This window comes from Rousettus aegyptiacus, unplaced genomic scaffold (genome assembly GCF_014176215.1).
Source record: "Rousettus aegyptiacus isolate mRouAeg1 unplaced genomic scaffold, mRouAeg1.p scaffold_m13_p_5, whole genome shotgun sequence".
NCBI lineage: Eukaryota > Metazoa > Chordata > Mammalia > Chiroptera > Pteropodidae > Rousettus > Rousettus aegyptiacus.
The window spans coordinates 53429393-53448660 of record NW_023416308.1 but is presented as its reverse complement, the minus strand read 5'-3'; positions in this window follow the sequence as shown (position 1 = coordinate 53448660).

Sequence of the window (19268 nt, the reverse complement as noted above, 5' to 3'; positions counted from 1 at the left end):
CGATGGGTTGTAATGGATTTAACAGGAATTAACTCCTATTTTCTGAATATATGCTTAGTGTTGGGAATAGAACAAGACAGCACTGAGTTTATAGTTTTAGGGATTGTGTGCGTGTATATGTGTGCATGTATGTGTGTGTATGCATATGTATGTTTTGGGAAAGGGATCAGGGCCAGAAATAGGCATCTTGCAAATAATGAAAATACAAACATTATGAGTGTTGTGAGAGAGAGAGAGTATAGGAACTCTTGGGCTACTTCTCCTGTAACTATTACCTGCTCTCTTTGCTTGACTGAATTCTACTCAGCTGTCAGGTTCTGGGGTAAATGTCACTTTCTCAGCAAAGCCTTTATATTTGATAGCCCTATCAATGACTTCGTGTAGCCTGTATTTTTATTTCATAGCAGTTAACACATTAGTATTTGTGTCATTATTTATGTGTTTTTTTTGTATCTCTTTTATTTCACCAGGTTTTAAGTTCTGTAAGATCAAAAATCTAGCCTATTTTGTCCTCCACCACATCTGACTGCCTCATACTGTGTCTGACAGAGTAATAATATTAAAAAGCTAACATTTCACATACTGTGTGTTGGACACTTGTTTTGTATTCAAACTTATCTATCAACACTTCAAATCTCTTTGAGGCAAGTACTTCAAAGATGGAGAAACTGAGGTAAAGAGAGTTTAAATACCCTAAAATGCTTCTACAGCTAATAAGGAGCTATCAGTTTGTGTGTCATTTGAGTTTGTGCTCTTAACCATTTTGTCATGCTGTCTTTATAGTAACTCTATATTGAATGAATGAATGAATGCATGAATTAGACCAAACCAGAGTGCCTAGACTATTTTAGCAGTCATGAATGGCCTTTTGAAGAATTGAGAGATGAAACGAACCTCAAAAGTAAGAATAAAAGTGAAATTTAGCCCAGGAGATATGGGGTACGATTCTGGGCAAGGAGGGTAGAGGTGCAGGAAAGTATGTTCCAGGTAAAACAAACCTAGTGTATAAAATTTTGGAGAAGGATGAGTTACAGATACTTCTGAAAATGAATACAGATACCTAGAAATTAGTGGAAGTTTATTTAATCTGGCATGCATACCAAGTGTGAGAAAGAGTTCGCTAAAATGTGAGGCTATTGATCCAGGCAGGGCCTAAATCATGAAGTCTTTATAAAAACTTTAAAGGAGACTGGGATTTGCCTGAAGGGATTTGAAGAGATTTGCATTTTGAAAAAATTGCTGTCTATAGAAAAGTATTTCAAAGGAACACATTTGAAAGCAACATGGGGAGTACTTGCTTTCTAACGTGTACTTGAGATGAAAAATCTGGTGGCCTAAACTAGCATGGTGGGGAGAATTGTTTGGATGTAAACTATATTCAGGATTTAGAGACAAGAGTATTTGGTGATTGGATACAGGAGCCGAAGGAATAAGGAAAAGTTAAACGTCCCCAGTTATTCAAATAGGAAGCTGGAATAGGAGGCAGGGAAGAAAAGATCAGTGCAAAGTCTGAAGGACCAGTGTGATATTCCAGTGATTGTGATCCTTTACAGTTGAGTATGTTTTTCTTGAGCTTAAAAGATAGGTCTAGGCTGGAAATATAAATTTGGAATAGTTTAATGAGCAACTGAAGCCATGGGAGCCCAAAGTAAAAGCAAAGAATGACTAGAACAGATGGTCCAGGACTTGCCCAAGTGAACTATGAGTTTGTTAATATTTCTTAGCCTCAGAATCCTTTGATATAAAATGTGAATGCATAGAATGCACTCCACAGTGTTGATGTTAGGGTGTTAGGAAACAACTTTGAAAACCTCTGGCTTGTGGGGAATATTTACTAAAGTTTAGTAAATATATAAATATATAAACCCTTTGTGTTTATATATTTAACATGATTCTTTAAAGTAATCTCATAAATGAAAGATAACATTTAAGAGGAGATGTTAAAGTCTAAGATTCAAATAAAAGATTAGCTGTGTTTAACCAACAGTTTAATGTACTTATTGCATTTTTAATATAACTGACTTTATATTTTATTTCTAAAACTCTACTTTTTTTTCAGAATGGCTTTTACTTTATTATTTTTCTTATAGTTCTTTTTATTCTTTAAATATTATAAATGAGTTTATTGTTGACTATCTAAAAGAGAGTAGATACTAAATTTTTAAGGATTAATATAGGAGTTGACAGGAAAAAGATGGGATTCTGTTTTCTAATTAAATATAGATTCTATTCAAACCCCCCAAAATGAGAGACTAGAATTTGAAAACAAAAACAAAAAGTACTAAAAATTCATTTAAGTTTGAATTTTCTTTCAACTAATTTTGTTTGTTTTTCAGGCCTAAAATACATGCATTTTCCTCATTTAGCATTGAGGAAATATAGATTCCAATTCCAGTTGGATTGGAACCTATATATTGTATGATTAAGTAGCCAAAGTTGGTGTAGTAATAGAATGGGAGGCATCTTCCCTAGTTATAAGGATTAGGATTAAGAGATGATAGAATGGACTTTAGAAGAGTTTTTTCTTAAAAAAAAATAAAAGAATAGATATTTTTGACTAGATTTTTTAATGATAATATCTTTAAGTCAGCTATTGAATGTGGAGCTTAAAATGAACTGCAGATAATTACAAAGATGCAATCGTCCTAAATACAGGGTCTGGGTATTTAACATAGCCTATGCTTTTATAAGGTTTCAATGAGCTCTTTGATTGGATAAACATGTTAAAATCTCTCTTCACAAAATTTGCTGGGAAAAAGACAACACATTTACTGCTTTGATAGTTTTTCTAAACACACACACACACACACACACACACACATAAATTTCTGCTTTCTAATTCATTCTAAGGATTCTTTATGTTAGCTCAAACCAAAAGGTTTTATCAGTAGCTAAAATGAAATTTTTACAGACTTATGGTTATAATTCATATGCTTCTGATTTAGTGAAAGTGTTCATCATTCTAAAGTGCTTAACTATAATGAAAAATTATTGCGTAATTTTTCTTTAAGAATTCCTCTTTAGTTCATTGGACACATATAGCTTCATCCTTCTCTGCCCATTTTAGAGCAGTTCTGAAAAAGTCACATATAAATTCATACCAAGATAGAAAATGTCAAGTACATTTAAATTTTATGTTAGACAATTGAAAGACAGATTCTTTCAATTTCTTCATTTTATTTCTTTAGATATGAAGGCCTCTCCTCAGATTAATGTGCAGACATCCATTAAATTGACCAGATTTTTGAGACTTCTTTGTGATAAAGGGGTATTTGGGATTCTAAATTCTCCATTCCCTTTAAGTCACCAGATGATTATTTCCTGTCCTGTCTTTTTCACAGCCCATCACAGCACTCTTCTAGCTATTCCTGTTTTAGGGATCCTAATGCTGTCTCTCAAATGATTCTGATTCTGTCCTGTTACCCACTCCCTATTTCAGTTTTTGTCTACTAGATTGTTCTAGAGAGTAGCACATTCAATGCTCAAGCAGCTCACAATCTGGCCACGTAAGACTCAAATCAACCAGCTATCACAGAATATAGCTATGTGAGTGACTATAAAATGTCCTTTGGTGTCACAGAGGTTAGTTTGACTTGACCAAGGATGTGGTGATATCTGTATTTTATGGATATCATTTGAGCTGGGCATTGAGTAAAGAGAAAGAGACGAGTACAGATAATCAAAGAAGCAGTGCAAGTGGAATTTGTGAAACAAGCAAAGGCACATACTGTGGGAAAGGGGGCAAGTAGTTTTGTGTATTTAAACTTTAGAACACAATGTAGAGAGAGGAGCAGCAGCAAGTAATTGTGATGCTAAGAAGTGAGGCAGAGGAGGCAGTCTGGAGCAGTTGAAATAAATGCTAAAGAGTTTGAGAGAAACTAAATGTTTTTCATAAGTAATAAAAAGAGGGTTCACTTTTTTAAGTGTATATTATAGAAAATTAGAGTTGGTAGCAGAAATAGTATTGCAAATGTTTAAGTGAGATGGTCTCAAACTTCAGGGCATCTAATAGTCATTTGGTAAATATATTAAAATGAAGCTGCTAGATTCTCAATCACTCAGTGGAGTGGGGCCTAGAGATTTGAATTTTCAATGAGCACCCAAGGTGATGCAGTAAGTACATCAGGAGATTCTGTTGGAGGCAGCTTGTAAACCATACTTGGAGGAAAAGTGGAGCAAGACATTGTATAGAACATAAGTGAAGACAGTAAGAGTAGAACAAAAAATTTTCCAAGAAGTTAAGGATGAAAGAAAGAAGTGAGAATGGTTAAGAATATGAACTCAGATTCATACCTTGTAGTTTTGCATCCTGGTTCTGCTGCTCATTTCTGTGGTGTCTTGGGCAAATCATTCTGCACTTCAGTGTTTCCACATGTAGAACTGGAGAAATCATAGTATCTAACTCAGAGGATTTTATGAGGCTTACACAATGGTTAGATATAAAGTGTTTTGACTAATTAATTCCTGGAGCATAATAAATGTTCAGTATATTTTAGCAATTATTATTATTGCCGACATTATTATTCAAGGAAGCAGTAGGATAAAGGAAATGTTGTTTTTAAATATGCAGATTTTCTGCCTACACAATGCAAAATATCCGTTCCTCACTCTGGATCTCAGAGTTTGAGGGATAAATGGAATAGAAGGCACAGCGGGTTACACCTTGCTGAGAAAGAGAGATGGATATATTTTTGAAGCAAAAGCAAGAGAGAAAGAATTTGAATTCGAAATTTGTTCCTGTTGTCTAAATCTCTTGTACTAAGGTCTGAGAAAAAAACGAAAAAGTTTTTGTAGAATTACCCTCAGCTTTCTTTGTAATTGTAAAAAAAAAAATAAAATAAAAAAAATAATTTGCCCTCGTAGGTTTCTAAGTTTGTCCTTTTTATTACATAAGTTCTTTAATTTCAGCAGTTGTCTTTTCATATTTCACTGAGAAGATCTAGAGGTATCTGAATTTTATGTGCACTTCAACTTTCATATATTCTTTTACAATACCTCTGGGTTTGCAGGGATTCTCTCTGCTCTTACTCTGCTCTTACAGCTAAGCTCAATTTTTTGTCTTAGCCTTGATCCCCTCCCTTTTCATCTCCTCCGAGACCCCTTGCTCTATCAGTTTCTCCTACTTTCTTGCATCTTTAATTTATCTATTTTATCTCTTTCTTCTTCTTCTTCTTCTTCTTCTTCTTCTTCTTCTTCTTCTTCTTCTTCTTCTTCTTCTTCTTCTTCTTCTTCTTCTCCTCCTCCTCCTCCTCCTCCTCCTCCTCCTCCTCCTCCTCCTCCTCCTCCTCCTCCTCCTCCTCCTCATACACTTATATGCATATATGCAAACAGTTTAACTGAAAACATTTTTTTCAATAATTTTTACAAGTTTCTATATTTTTTTCCTTCTTTTGACCACAGATATTTTGTCAATAACTCTGCCTCTGATGATAACTAATGATTTCTCATTTAATCCAAATACTTTTATTGAATCTTCTCCCTTCCTGATCTTTCTATATAGTCTGACATTCTTATCCCCATTTGTCCTAGTGAAATTCTCTCATCTTTTGATTTCTGTGTTCTTTGACCTATCCCTTTGTTTTATTTTTTTTTGTCCTTATAGTTTTTTAAAGGCTTGAACATAAACATTACAGAATTTTTTTTTCTTTTGTTTATTTTTTTTACTACATTTCTCTCTTTTTTAAACTCACCCATTTTTTTTTTTTTTTTTTTTTTTTTTTTTTGGTGTGCGGCTACAAATATGACCTTCACTCAGGTGATTTTTAAATCTGCAATTGCTATTAGTTATCTCCACTATCATTCCTGACTAAGTAAACTGTTCTCTTTTTATAGGACTGTTGCTGTCATTCTCCAAGTTACTCGGATTTAAAATTTAGATGTAACTGTGTCCCTTCTCAATATGCCAATATCAATTTCTAAATGCTTTTAGTACCTTTAAATCTTATCCTAGTAAATCTTTCATATCTTTTCTCTCTTTTAAATATCTTGGCTACCACTCTACTTCATACTCTATGAAACATCACATATAGTTGAAGAAGTTGTGTATTATACAATTTTAAGGGTTTCATTCACATAGCATATATGAAAGTGTTCTCTAGTGTTTTACACTGCAAAATCTGCAGAAATGCATGCAACTTTCCTATAACCCTTCTCTACATGAACCATTGACATAGACTCATAGCCAGTCTTCCAATTTGTAGTTTTCTATTTGAACTAAACCATACTACCAAATACCTTTCCTTAAATTTAGTTCCCATCATACCATTCTCTTACTTTAAAGTCTTCAGTGACTTTGTCGCATTTTACTAAAGGAAACATCAAATCCTTAGTGTTATAATGAAGGTCTTTGTCAAAAAGCCCCCAAATTTCATTTGAGCCACAAAAATCTATCTTGTGACCTTTTGACATACAACTATTTTTTAAAATATTGTCATTAATTAACTAAGATCTATTTGCTATTTAAGATATAAATTGGTTGCTGTTTCAAACTCAAATTGGAATTAATTTAAACATAAAAGACTATTCCAGGTATCTAAGAAAGTGTAAAATTAACACAATATGAAAAAAAATTAACAAAAAATAAAATAAAATGTCATAAAGTTTGGGAACCAATCCAATACCAAGAATTCATGATGTTTCACTTGTTGAAGTAAAAAATATTTGTATCAAAAAATTATTCATGACCCTCATTAAATGGAAAGGAAGAATTTGTTCCAGGGAACTACTACAATGGGGTTTTGTGGTAAGGGAGAGAGACAGAGTCAACAAGGAGAAATGGAGATTTATAGCCAACAAGTTGGATGAGGGTCAGTGGATGGAAAATTCCTGAGAGGAAACATCAAGGCCAGAGGGATTCTTGCTAGACCTACTTAAGAAATTTCTTATTGCAAGCAGACCAGAGGAGGAAGATAGCCAAGATGGTAGATGAGGAATCCTATCAGATATCAAGATTGGGGGTGGGGAGTTGTAAAGTGCTCCAGCAGAATTCTTGTTAAAACTAGACCAAAGTGTCTAACAATAGAGCCCAAGGTCAGGACTTTTATGGTTTAGAGGACCCTGGCTAGAGTTAGGTGAAGGCAAGAGCTTTTGTTACCCTCTACGCTGTTAATTCTGCAGTTGGCTAGAAACAGCTCCATGGATCTGTGCAACTGAGTTAAAAAATACTATAATCTGAGAAGAAAGAATCTGTTATAATTTCTCTAGTATTTTAGAATCACTTCACAGTTACTTCCTTCACTGAATTTTCCTTGATCCCCTTAAGTGATTGGGGCCCTCTTTTCTCAGACTCTCCTGGAATATGAATATATTTTGTCAAACATTATATTTACTTATTTTTATATACTTATCTATATTAACAGTACATGTCCCCACAAACTCATTAGCTTTTTCAGGGACTGTCCTATTGCCTTACTTGTCCTTGTAATATCCTTTCCAGATAGCAGATATGGACATATCTGCCTTAGTATTAGTTCTCAATAAATAATTATTACAGTAAAATTAATTAAAAGCATTTTAACTTGAGTTATTGTATTATAAGCCCCTTCAAATTACAGAAGAAGAAATTCATCCTGATCTTAAGATTATTCCCTCCTCCTCCACACTGCCATTCTTCTTTCTTCCCTTGGCTGCCTCACACTCAGAACACTTTTTATAAAGTCCTGCATCAGAAGATATTTTAGAGACAAAAAGCAGCATGATCAGGCATCCTTTTATTTGTCAATCTGGATTTTCTCCTTAAATATATACCTCCACATTTTCAATCTGATGTGATTATAACAGTGCACTCCATATGCATGATTGATGCCTAAAGTCTGAGGTATAACATTTTGAGTTAAAACCATCCACTTAATTACACTGTTTGGCTTTTGATTATCCAGGACAGTGATTTTTGTTTCTATTGGACTGATCATTTTTTGAAGCCTGAGGTGCAATATTTCTACCTGCTGTCTCTGTCTCATGGGCAAAATTATATATTTGACTAAATGTTATTCACATTTTAATGTAATTTAAGTTAATTATACCTACTAAAATCTTATTTCAACATGTCCAGTTGCCTTGTCCTTTGGAAGAATTACCACTAGAGTTCAATTTAGGTAAGAAAAAGGAAAAAGAAAGAATAAAACCTAAGCGTCCTTACAAAACAAATTTATTATTTTATGCAGTAAAATTTGCCACAGAGTTAGACAGACATAGATAATAAAATGCATTACTGAGAGTGGACTGCATGGTAATTGCATTAAAAAGGTAAAGAATTCATGTTAGTTATTATAATTAATAATTTTCCTACACCAACCTAAATGTATCTGAGGTTGTCATAGGGAAAAGAGAAATTAAGTCATGCCAAGATCGCTTGTGGCTACGATCACATTGTCGTGCTCCCAATTTAAACATAAGAAGTAAATTCAAAGGAAAAGCAGGGCTGATGCGTTCCACAGAGCTACCTTGTAATGTGCCAGAAGTCTGTTGTCATGTTCAAGAGCTTTGGGAACTGACCTGGCAGCAACACCAAGCTGCTAAACCAACTTCTAACTGTTTTATTTTGTGGCAAGAAATGCCCAGTAAATTATTGCTACACATTAGTGCTTATGTTGTTAAAATGCACAAGTAAATGTTAAGGAAGTATAAAATACTCCAGTAAGTAGTTCGTTCTACTTACATAATAAATTTTTTCATTAAGTGTTTTGATGTTAAGTGAATGCCATCTGTAACGCTCTTGGAAACCTGGAGTTACTATGGAAACAGATGATGGGAAGACCTCATGGGAGAGCCCCCATAACAAACTGTGAAATTTTTTTCCCCTTAATTCTCTCTTGCTTTACCCAGCTTCTTGGGTTTAGTCTGTCATTAATGTTCTATGAGTGAAATTTCCAAAGTGCTTTGCAGGGCTTATTTTTCTATCACTACCCCAAGAATTTAAAATGGAGTAAACACCATCAGGCCCCATTCACTTATGCAAGGACTCATGATTCTAATTGCTGTTCCTTAAGTATTATATATTGTTTGTACAAAATAGCAATGCTTTGCTTTCAGATAATCAGTTCAATAACAGCTGCAATGAGTCTTCCTCCTACTATTCAGTGTCAGGTGCATCCTCACAGCTTTCCTGTTTCCCTTTTGTGAGTGCTAATTATCTCAGTCTTCTAGCTTAATATTTATGCTGAATCATCTGTATTCTGTAAGACTAGGATGCAGGAAGGAATCTGAATTTCTTCTGTTAAAGTAGGGCCCTGATTTTCTCCTGTATTACCACCTTTTCCTCTCCAATATCATGGCTAAAGGAAGTAAGGCCAATTTCTGAGTACATCTTAGAGCAATATTAGTGAGGTAACAAATGAACTACAGAATTTTAGCGGTTTGACATAACAGACATTTATTTCTCACCCATGAATTCATGTATTCATTTATTCATCCATTCATTCTTTTATTTGCTTAATCAGAATTATTGATTGCATTACTACCATGTTAGCTACTGGAGGTGGGGGAGGAGAAGATTCGGTCAGGTGTGCTTCTTTCACAATTTAGTGGGAAGAAATAAGTACAAATAGGTAATACTTAAAGTTCTTTACAAATCCAGCAGAAACATCTATGATGTGCTAAGAACAGTGCTATATCATTCCAGATATTATCTCAAGTAATTCAATTAGAGACAATGAATTTATTTACATTCTCTTTCTTTAAGAAATAAAAGCACATATAGTAATTATGAATTCTGAGTGGTATTTCCTTGATTTCCCACTTTCAAGACAAAGTAGTTCTTTAATGCAGCTAAAAGACCTAAGCATCTCCATACTACTACTACTTAAAATAGAAGGAGCACCGTTTTCTAAGGTCATGTTTATGCCTCAAGGCAAGTACCTGCAGGTGTTTTTGAAAGAGCATTACTGAAAATTACTGTCCATCATGGCAGTGTGCCCAGTCCCGCACATTAACCTTCTATAACCTTGCAGATATATTTTAGCTTTTTGGCTTTTGAAACCTTGCAGTTTATGACACTGCATCCATTTTTCAGATATTGGATTGTATCTTTGAGATCTCCCCCCTCCCACTCATGCATTTAGCTCAACACATATTGTTTTTTATTGCTCTTTCTGCATTCTACAAGAAATCATATATATATAACTATATATATACATATATATAGGTATACATATACGTATATGTATGTATGTGTATATATGTATATATATGTATACATATATAAGTACACATATACATATGTATATATGTATATGTGTACATATATATCCATATGTACATATATATACATATGTATGTATATATATGAAAGCTTAAGTCTGTAGACATTCTATTTAAACCAAGGGCAGCTCAATATTTTAAACAATATTAGTATATGTTTATTTATAGGACTGGACTTTGTACTATTTGGAATAATCAGTGTATTTTATAATGAATCTGGAGATTATTAGTTCTAAACTATTTCAAAATACATCTAACTGAATTTATTCACTCTCTTGGGATAGATGAATTGCTGAGGTGAAATGTTAATGGAATATGTATTTTACATACAGAGTACAGGGGAATTAGTAACAAATATAAATAATAAGCCTTTTTACCTAAACTCAGCTGACTTAAAAACAATTTTATCTAAATTTGATTATTGAAAAACATTTTCATATTTTTCCACTGATTAATTCACTTAACATTTAACCTAATTTGAGGGGGTTAGTATTTTGTAACAGTTTTATTTACTAGTGATTTTATTCCTAGTGATTATATGAATTTAATAATTAAAATTTTTTTCTCGAGGGCTTTCCAACTTATGTATTTCAAACTGTATTTCATATATCCACAGTGTTATATGAGTACCAGGGCTTATATGTATCCTTGCCACTGTCTTTATGAAAATGGACTCCCTATCATAATATCTTGAGAACTTTTGATAGGAATATGACTTTGAAGAAGAGTCTATATCAATCAGGATAGTCTAGGTTGTGCTATTGAGATGATCCAATATCTTAGTGTCTTAAAATACCAAAGGTGTGTTTTTAAATCATGCTATATGTATGTCATACATCCTTGGTGTTCCATGTCATCCTCATCTGGAGACCTAGAGTGAGAGAAACTTCATTATCTGGAATTGTTGGTTGTCACCACTATGTGGAAAGATGAGGAATTATGTACCAGCTCATAAAGGCATCTGCCTGAAAGAGCACTCACCTTTTGCACATGTTTTGTTGGGCAACACAAATCATATGGCCATACTTAACTTCCAGGGACAGAGAAGTAATTGTAGTTCTACCATGTGTCCAGAATGAAGAGAACCAGAAATATCAGTGATAAGTGTCAACATCTATTGCAAGATGATTAAAGAAGAAAAGAAAGACAGAGGAAGGAGGAAAGGAGAAAGAATAGAAAAAGAAGGAAGAAGGAAGGAAGGAAAGGAAAAAACCTGCTTTAAATCCTTAAAACGTGTACTCATGTATATGTGTGTGTGTGTGTGTGCGCGCGCGTGTGCACATATGTCCTTTAATAACAATACATATAAATGTCACTTTATATACAAAATTTACAAGGTGGGTTAGGAAAGGCTTTGCAGATGAGGCAATATTTGAGCATGATATTGCAGAAGAGGTAGGAATTTATCAAGCAGAAAGAATGATTAAAAGGATTCCAGGTATAAAATAAGCATGGGAACAATATAGAGTCAGCAAAAAACACAATGATTAATAAACTAGAGATGACTTTTGTTTATTTATTTAGCTTTTTTAATGAGTGGATGTGATACCTTGGATTATTGGTTTTCAGATATTTACTTTTTCTTCAGCTGAGGAACAAATATACATTTCTGCCTTATTGATATATTTTAGGCTTGACCATGTGACTTTTCTGGTCAATGAGATGTAGATGGAATTAATAAGGTGCTAATTCTGAACTTTGCTATTCAAAGGTGTCAGATGTTTCTGTTTGCCCCTGGCAGCATCTGATCCCTTAAGTAAAATAGATAGATAGATAGATAGATAGATAGATAGATAGATAGATAGATAGATAGATGGATGGATGGATGGATGGATGGATGGATGGATGGATGGATGGATGGATGGATGGATAGATAAAATATCCAGACAGCTGATATCCCTAGACTGAGCCTATGAATGAGCCATGTGAAGCAAAGCCATTCTAAATAGACACACAGCAAATCTCCAGATCTGTAAAGGGGGTAATAGATGCTTATTATTTTACTGAATTTTATCATGATCTCTTTTTTACATTATTTTGTCAACAGCTGACTAATACAATAGAAAACTTAATATTTAAAATTTTTTAAGATAGTTGAGGGAAATGTGATTTTTTTAAAGTCAGATATGTTAAATAAGAAAACTGGATCTGGTTTTATTCTTTTGCATGTGGCTTTCCAATTTTCCCGGCACCATTTATTGGAGAGGCTTCTTTTCTTTACCACATGTTTTTGGTTCCTTTGTTTAAAATTAGTTGCCCATATGCATATGAGTTTATTTTGGGGTTCTCAATTCTGTTCCATTGGTCTGTAGGTCTATTTTTCCACCAATACCATACTGTTTTTGATTATCGTAGCTTTGTGGTATAATTTGATGTCAGGGAGTGTGATACCTCCAGCTTTATTCTTTTTTTACCCCAGGATTGCTTTGGCTATTCGGGATCTTTTGTGTTTCCATACAAACTTGATGATTTTTTGTTCTATTTCTTTGAAAAATACCATTGAGATTTTGATAGAGATTGCATTAAATCTGTATATTGCTTTAGGTAATATAGTCATTTTAATCATGTTCATTCTTCCAATCCATGAATAAGGAATATCTTTTCATTTCTTTGTGTCTTCTTCAATTTCTTTCAATCCTATTTTATAGTTTTCCATGTATAAGTCCTTTACATCTTTAGTTTATTCCTGGATATTTTATACTTTTTATTGCAATTGCAAATGAAATTTTTTTTCTTTTTTTGAAATTTCATTGTTAGTATACAGGAATGCAGTGGATTTTTGTACATTGATTTTCGATCCTGCAACTGTACTGATATATTTTTATTCTTTCTAATAGTTTTTTGTGTGTATGTGTATGTGGAGTCCATAAAATTTTTTAAATAGAGTATCATGTTATCTGAAAGAAGTGACAGTTTTACTCCTTTGTTCCCGTTTGATTGCCTTTATTTCTTCTTTCTCTTGCCCTTTTGCCCTGACTCGGACTTCCAATGCTGTATTGAATAGAGTGGTGAGAGTGTTTAGAGGAAAAGCTTTCAGTTTTTCACCATTAACTGAAAGTTTGTCATATGTGGCTTTTATTATGTTTAAGTACTTTTCTTATATATCCATTTTATTGAGTGTTTTCATAAATAGATGTCATATCTTGTCACATGCTCAATCTGTATCTATTGATATGATCATGTGATTTTTATCCTTTGTTTTATTAATGTGTATCACATTTGAGTATGTTGAACCATCCTCATGTCCTTGGAATGAACCCCACTTGTTTGTGATGTTATTTTTGATATAATATTGTATTCATTTCGTTTAGGACATTTGCATTTATAATCATTAGAAATATTGGTGTGTAATTTTATTTTTTGTATGTGCTGTTTTTGCCAGTTTTGGTATCAGAGTAATGTTGGTCTCATATAATGAGTTAGGCAGTATTGCCTCTTTTTCAATTTTTTGGAAAAGATAGATATTAAGTGTTCTTTAGATATTTGGTATCTCATTTGGTTCTGGACATTCACTTTATGGGGGGTTTTTGAAGGTTGTTTCAATTTCTTTGCTGTTAATTTGTCCATTTAGATTTTCCAGTTCCTCATGATTTAGTCTAGGAAGGTTATATTTTTCTAAGACCTTATCCATTTCTCTTAGGTTATAAAATCTAGTGGTGTATAGCCTTTTGTGGCATCCTCGATTAGTCCTTTATATTTCTGTGTAACTTTATTGTAACTTCTCCACTTTATGAATTTGACCCTGAAGGTAAGGGAGGTAAAAGCAAAAACAAATGAATGGGACTACATCAAACTAAAAACTTCTGCATAGCAAAAGAAACAATAAACAAAATGAAAAGACTATCGACCAAATGGGAAAGATATTTGCAAACAATACCTCTGATAAGGAGCTAATATCCAAAAAATATAAAGAACTAATATAACTCAACAATAAAAAATAATCCAATTTAAAAAATGGGCAGAAGACCTGAGCAGACACGTTTCTCAAGAAAACGTACAAGTGGCCAATAGATATATGAAAAGATGCTCAACTTCACTAGCTATAAGGGAAATACAAAGCAAAACCACAACCAGGTACCACCTCACACCTATTATAATGGCTGTTATAAATATGACAGGTAATAATAAGTGTTGAAGAAGATGTGAAGGAAAAGGAACCCCCATACACTGCTGGTGAGAGTGTCAGTTGGCACAGCCACCATGGAAAACAGTATGGAGTTTCCTCAGAAAATTAGGAATAGAGCTACCATATGACTCAGCAGTCCCTCTTCTGGGTATCTACCTGAAAAATTTGAAAACATTTCTTTGTAATAATGATATTTGTATCCATAGCCAAGGCATGAAAACAACCTAAGTGTACTTCATGGATGATTGGATAAAGAAAATGTGGTATGTACATATAATGGAATACTACTCAGCTATTTTTTTTTTAAAGTATGAAATACTGCCATTGGTGACAACTTTAGAGTATCATGCTAAGTAAAATCTGTCAGACAGAAAAGGACAAGAACCATATTATTTCATTCATATGTGGCGCATAAAACAGAAAGCAACAAATGAGCAAACAAAACAAAACAAAAAAAACTCATAAAGTCAATAGTGTGGTGGTTACCAGAGGGGAAGGAGGTTCAAGGGAGGTTGATGAGGGTAAAGGGGGTTAAATAAATATAAGGTGACAAATAGAAACTAGACTTTGGGTGGTGAGCACACACAATGCAATATACAGATGATGTATTATAGGATTGTACACCTGAAACTTATATAATCTTATTAACAAATATCACCCTAATAAATTTAATAAAAAAAGAACTGAATATGTAATTGTTTTCACTTATATATAAGATATGTGTCGGTGAGGAAGGAGAAAATATATATTTGACTTCTTTAAAAAATCCGGAAATGGTAGCTTTTTGTTTGTTGTCACACTCAGCTTCTGCGAGGACAAAGAGGAATTCTTGCTTCTTGCTTCTCTAATCTCTCTGAATATGGAGTATTAACAGGTTAGTGAAAGTTGATAGTCCTTCATGCTTTAAATCAAAACGTGTCTGAGTTACATCTAGAAGAAACTTCATATATGTAGATGAAATATTCTTTGTTTTTAATACAGATTTAAAACTGTAATGCGATCGTTAAAACCTTGGTTCTGGAGCAAAAAAAATAGAATTAAGCTTAGAACTTGACCACCACTGACTAGCTGTGTTGCTTTAGATAAATTATTGAACATATTCAAGCTGGATATAAAAAATGAGAATAATAATATTATTTTAAGCTAATGTATATAAAGGTATTTAGCACAATGTCTGGCACAAAAGGGCGACCTCAATATATGCTGATGATGACAACAAGGCTGACTGGTCATTTTGTGATAATCTGAATGCAGGAAAGCACAGACTTGTTTATGTTGTCACTTTGCCCTCAAATTCTAAACGTTTTGTTTGTTGATTTTTATTTAACCTAGAGGGAAAAATGCCATATGAATAATTTTTTTCAGGTGCTTTTTATTCTAAAACATCACATGAAAAGAGGTTTCCAAGCTGTCAATACTATATAACTTTCCAAATTTCAATACTATATAATGTCCAAATTTAAATCTACTGGATAGAATATTTTCCATTGATTCATTTAACAGCTCAAAGCTTAATTGTATTCTGTTCTTCATCCACAAAAATACATCATCACATTTCACTGGACAGACAGTTTATTGAAACTCTAATCACATTTTGCTCAAACCCTTATAGCAGTAAACTTACATGTTGCCAAATAGACCATTTGGAAAATTGCACAAGAAATACATCAGAGAACAAAATATCTTAAAAAATAGCTTTAGAAATGAGGACTTTCTGAGTATAAATGGTCACATTTTGGCAGAGTTTTATTTTTAAATCTCTTCATCAGATACATTACCTACATGAATAGGTTAGATACTCATAGAATTTTTCACTGCCATTTCTCTTTGATTTCTTTTTTCTTCCCCTTTTCTTTATGTTCTTTTCAGTTCAGCTTTAAGCATAGCTGCTCTGTCCAACTCTTACAATGCAGGTCTTCAAGGGAGTGTGTGTGTGTGTGTGTGTGTGTGTGTGTGTGTGTGTGTGTGTGCGTGCGCGCGCGCATTATAAGATACATGTGCCAGGTGCTGTTCTGGGTGTCATGAAGTCTCACATAAGAATAGACACAGATTTCTAAAAGTGTTTTAAATCAATTGCTAGAGGGAAAATAACTTTATTAGGCAATGTTCTTAATTGTAAGTTTAACTTGCCTCTCACTGGCTTAGGTGAAAAAGGGAATTAATAGACCCTGGAAGTGAAGAGTCTCAAAAGTTGCTGGATTTGGGCACAGCTGGTTCAAGGGTCAACAATAGGTCTATCAGATATTGTTCTTTTTCTGCACTCAGCTCTGCTCTTCTTTGTGTGGGCTACATTTCCATGGATACTCACTGGGCACTATGGCTCCTGGCAGCTCTATGTAATTATCTGCCTTTCTGTTAGCAAGCTCACATGTATTTATATCTATACAAGCTGTTCATATTTTTCATCTTCCTTTATGACTTTATATGCTATTTCTCCTTAACATATCCTCTCTCCTTTCTTCAACTGATCAATTACTAATATTTATTAAAAGTATTTTAGCTTTTACCTCCTACAGGGAGTCTTCCCTGATCATCTGCTACTTGTATTTCTTACTTATGTTCTAATTATACCATCCGTTTCAGCCTCTTCTTGAATTTATTACATGATCGAAAATGTATGGCTTTTACTTCCATGTCCCCAATGTGAAACATAACACCTGTAACAGTGCATCTCTGATTTTCCTAGGCATTTCTCTCCTGATTAAATATGAAATAAAGTATTTATATTTTAATAATTTGAAAATGCCTTTTCTATTCTTCCCCTCTTTCTGAGCTCCCTACCTCATATCTATTTTTATTATTAGCATACAAAATTTTTGCTCCCACCAAAAGGTCAGTCTATGTGGGAACGTTAATCCATTTAAGCAGTTTACATCTGGAAAGAAATAGTGGCATTCGTCTAAAATTGTATATCAGATGAGATTCCTTAGAAAAGACCAATAGAATATTTAATAATGAAAGACTGTACTCCAATAGGTATTTTATTCATATTATTATTATAAACTATAACTTATTCTCTACCTTTATCTCCATTTTTTCTTCCTCTTTTATATCCTTTTCTCCTCTTTACCTCTTCTACATCCTCCTTCTGTTTCACCTCCTCCTGCATCATCATCATCATCATCATCAACATTATCATCATCATCATCATCATCATCATCATCATCTACACATGGATAACCTTGGATTGCAAACTTGAGTGCCTAAACAGGTTAGGCTGGGAACATAAATGCATGAAGTCAGTTTATATATGGTATAAGGTTATAGGTGCTAAAGTTCTTGGTAAGGTGCTAAACATAATGGCTGTTGAGTTATATTACATTATAAAGCTCTGGGCAGACTAAAATAAGCCAATCTTTAATAAATAGAAAAAATATTAAAATGAAAAATACAATCAGACATGTCAAGGTTATGTTCTGCTCCCTGGTTGCCAGTTTGCTTTTTATGCTTTGCAGCCTGCCATGGGCTCCAGGTATAGGTTAAATAAACTAAATAATAGAAAGTGGAAGACCTGACTATACTAATCTTCCATTAACTGCCATCTCACCAGAAGCAATATCTTACAGTGGCTGAGAGAGTGCATAGTCACTCTTATATCATTAGTGCTGTCTCCTTCCCTCAACTGTGTGAATTTGGTTAAGTCACATGACCTCTCTTTGTTTATTTTCTTAAAAAGTTATAGTAAGAATTACATGAGGTAATAATATAAATTACTAGTACTGGGTCAGGTATACAGTAATATCTGAGTGCACATTAGGCTTTAGTTCTTTAGCTATACAGTAAAGACATGGACCTAGATAATTGCTAACATATATTTTAGCTCTGATCCTTTATGCCCCAAATAATTTTCACTCCTATTTTTTCCTACAAAATTACTCTAAGAAAGCCTGAAAGGTATTAAAAGTCTCAGTCACAATAAATAAAATTGAGTCTCTTAAAGGTTAAAATGATTTACTTGGTCAATATGTGTGAAGTTGAATTCATATCTTTCTGTAGTGGTTGCTGTGGTTTGTCAGTGTGATGTCTCACCTTCAAGACCAAGACACTCATTCCTCTATTTTCTGGAAACGTTGGCAGATGACAGGTCTCAGCTGAGTCATTCTTCAGAATTTCCATCTGCTAAAGAGAGTCACCTCACCCAAAGTCCTGGTTTCTTCCACTGGTAGCATATATACAATGTCTGGACAGTTTAGAGTTAGAAGGCCCAGCCCTATTTCCACAGTTTTGAAAAACTCTACAATGTCTTCTTGGCTCCAGAGCTTCCTATGGATTCAACTAAGGTGACTGTTGTGATTATATCTCAGTTCTGCTGCTGCTATTGCTTCATACTCCTTTCTCTCTTGCCCCACAATGTTAATATAATAAACTTCCTGCACACAAATTTCCATGTCGAAAATTTTTTTCTGAGGAAATCCATCCTGTAACACTTTGAAATCTTTATTCTTTCTTTGAAGAATAAAAATGAGAAGGCAGATATATAAACAGAGCAAAGTGGTGATAACCTTACATTTAATATTTTTATATTCTTATCAAAGTAGAGTTTCATTTTAAGACCATATTTTAAGCACATTTATAATCATAGAAATAAATAAAATTTTAATATTAAAAACTAAAAACATAACTTTTTTTCCTTATAACTTTTATAGAAATAAGATGACTTGAAATCCATGGATTTTAAGACTTTATATTTAAAATTACTATTCCAGGTATTGCTTATAGTAAGAAATGGTCAACATGGATGTAAGCTCCAACAGTAGGTATATTTTGCTTCTGCTTAAATTAGTCTTGATATTTTGAGTGTTTATACAAATCCTCAAAGCAGAAGTTGTAGCCTTAGGATGAAAAAATATCTCTGCACATTTCTAATCTACATAATGACTCTTTATTTCAAGAAGAAAGTGGACAATCAGTCAAACAATTTCTACTCTGTCTAGTCTAGATTTTG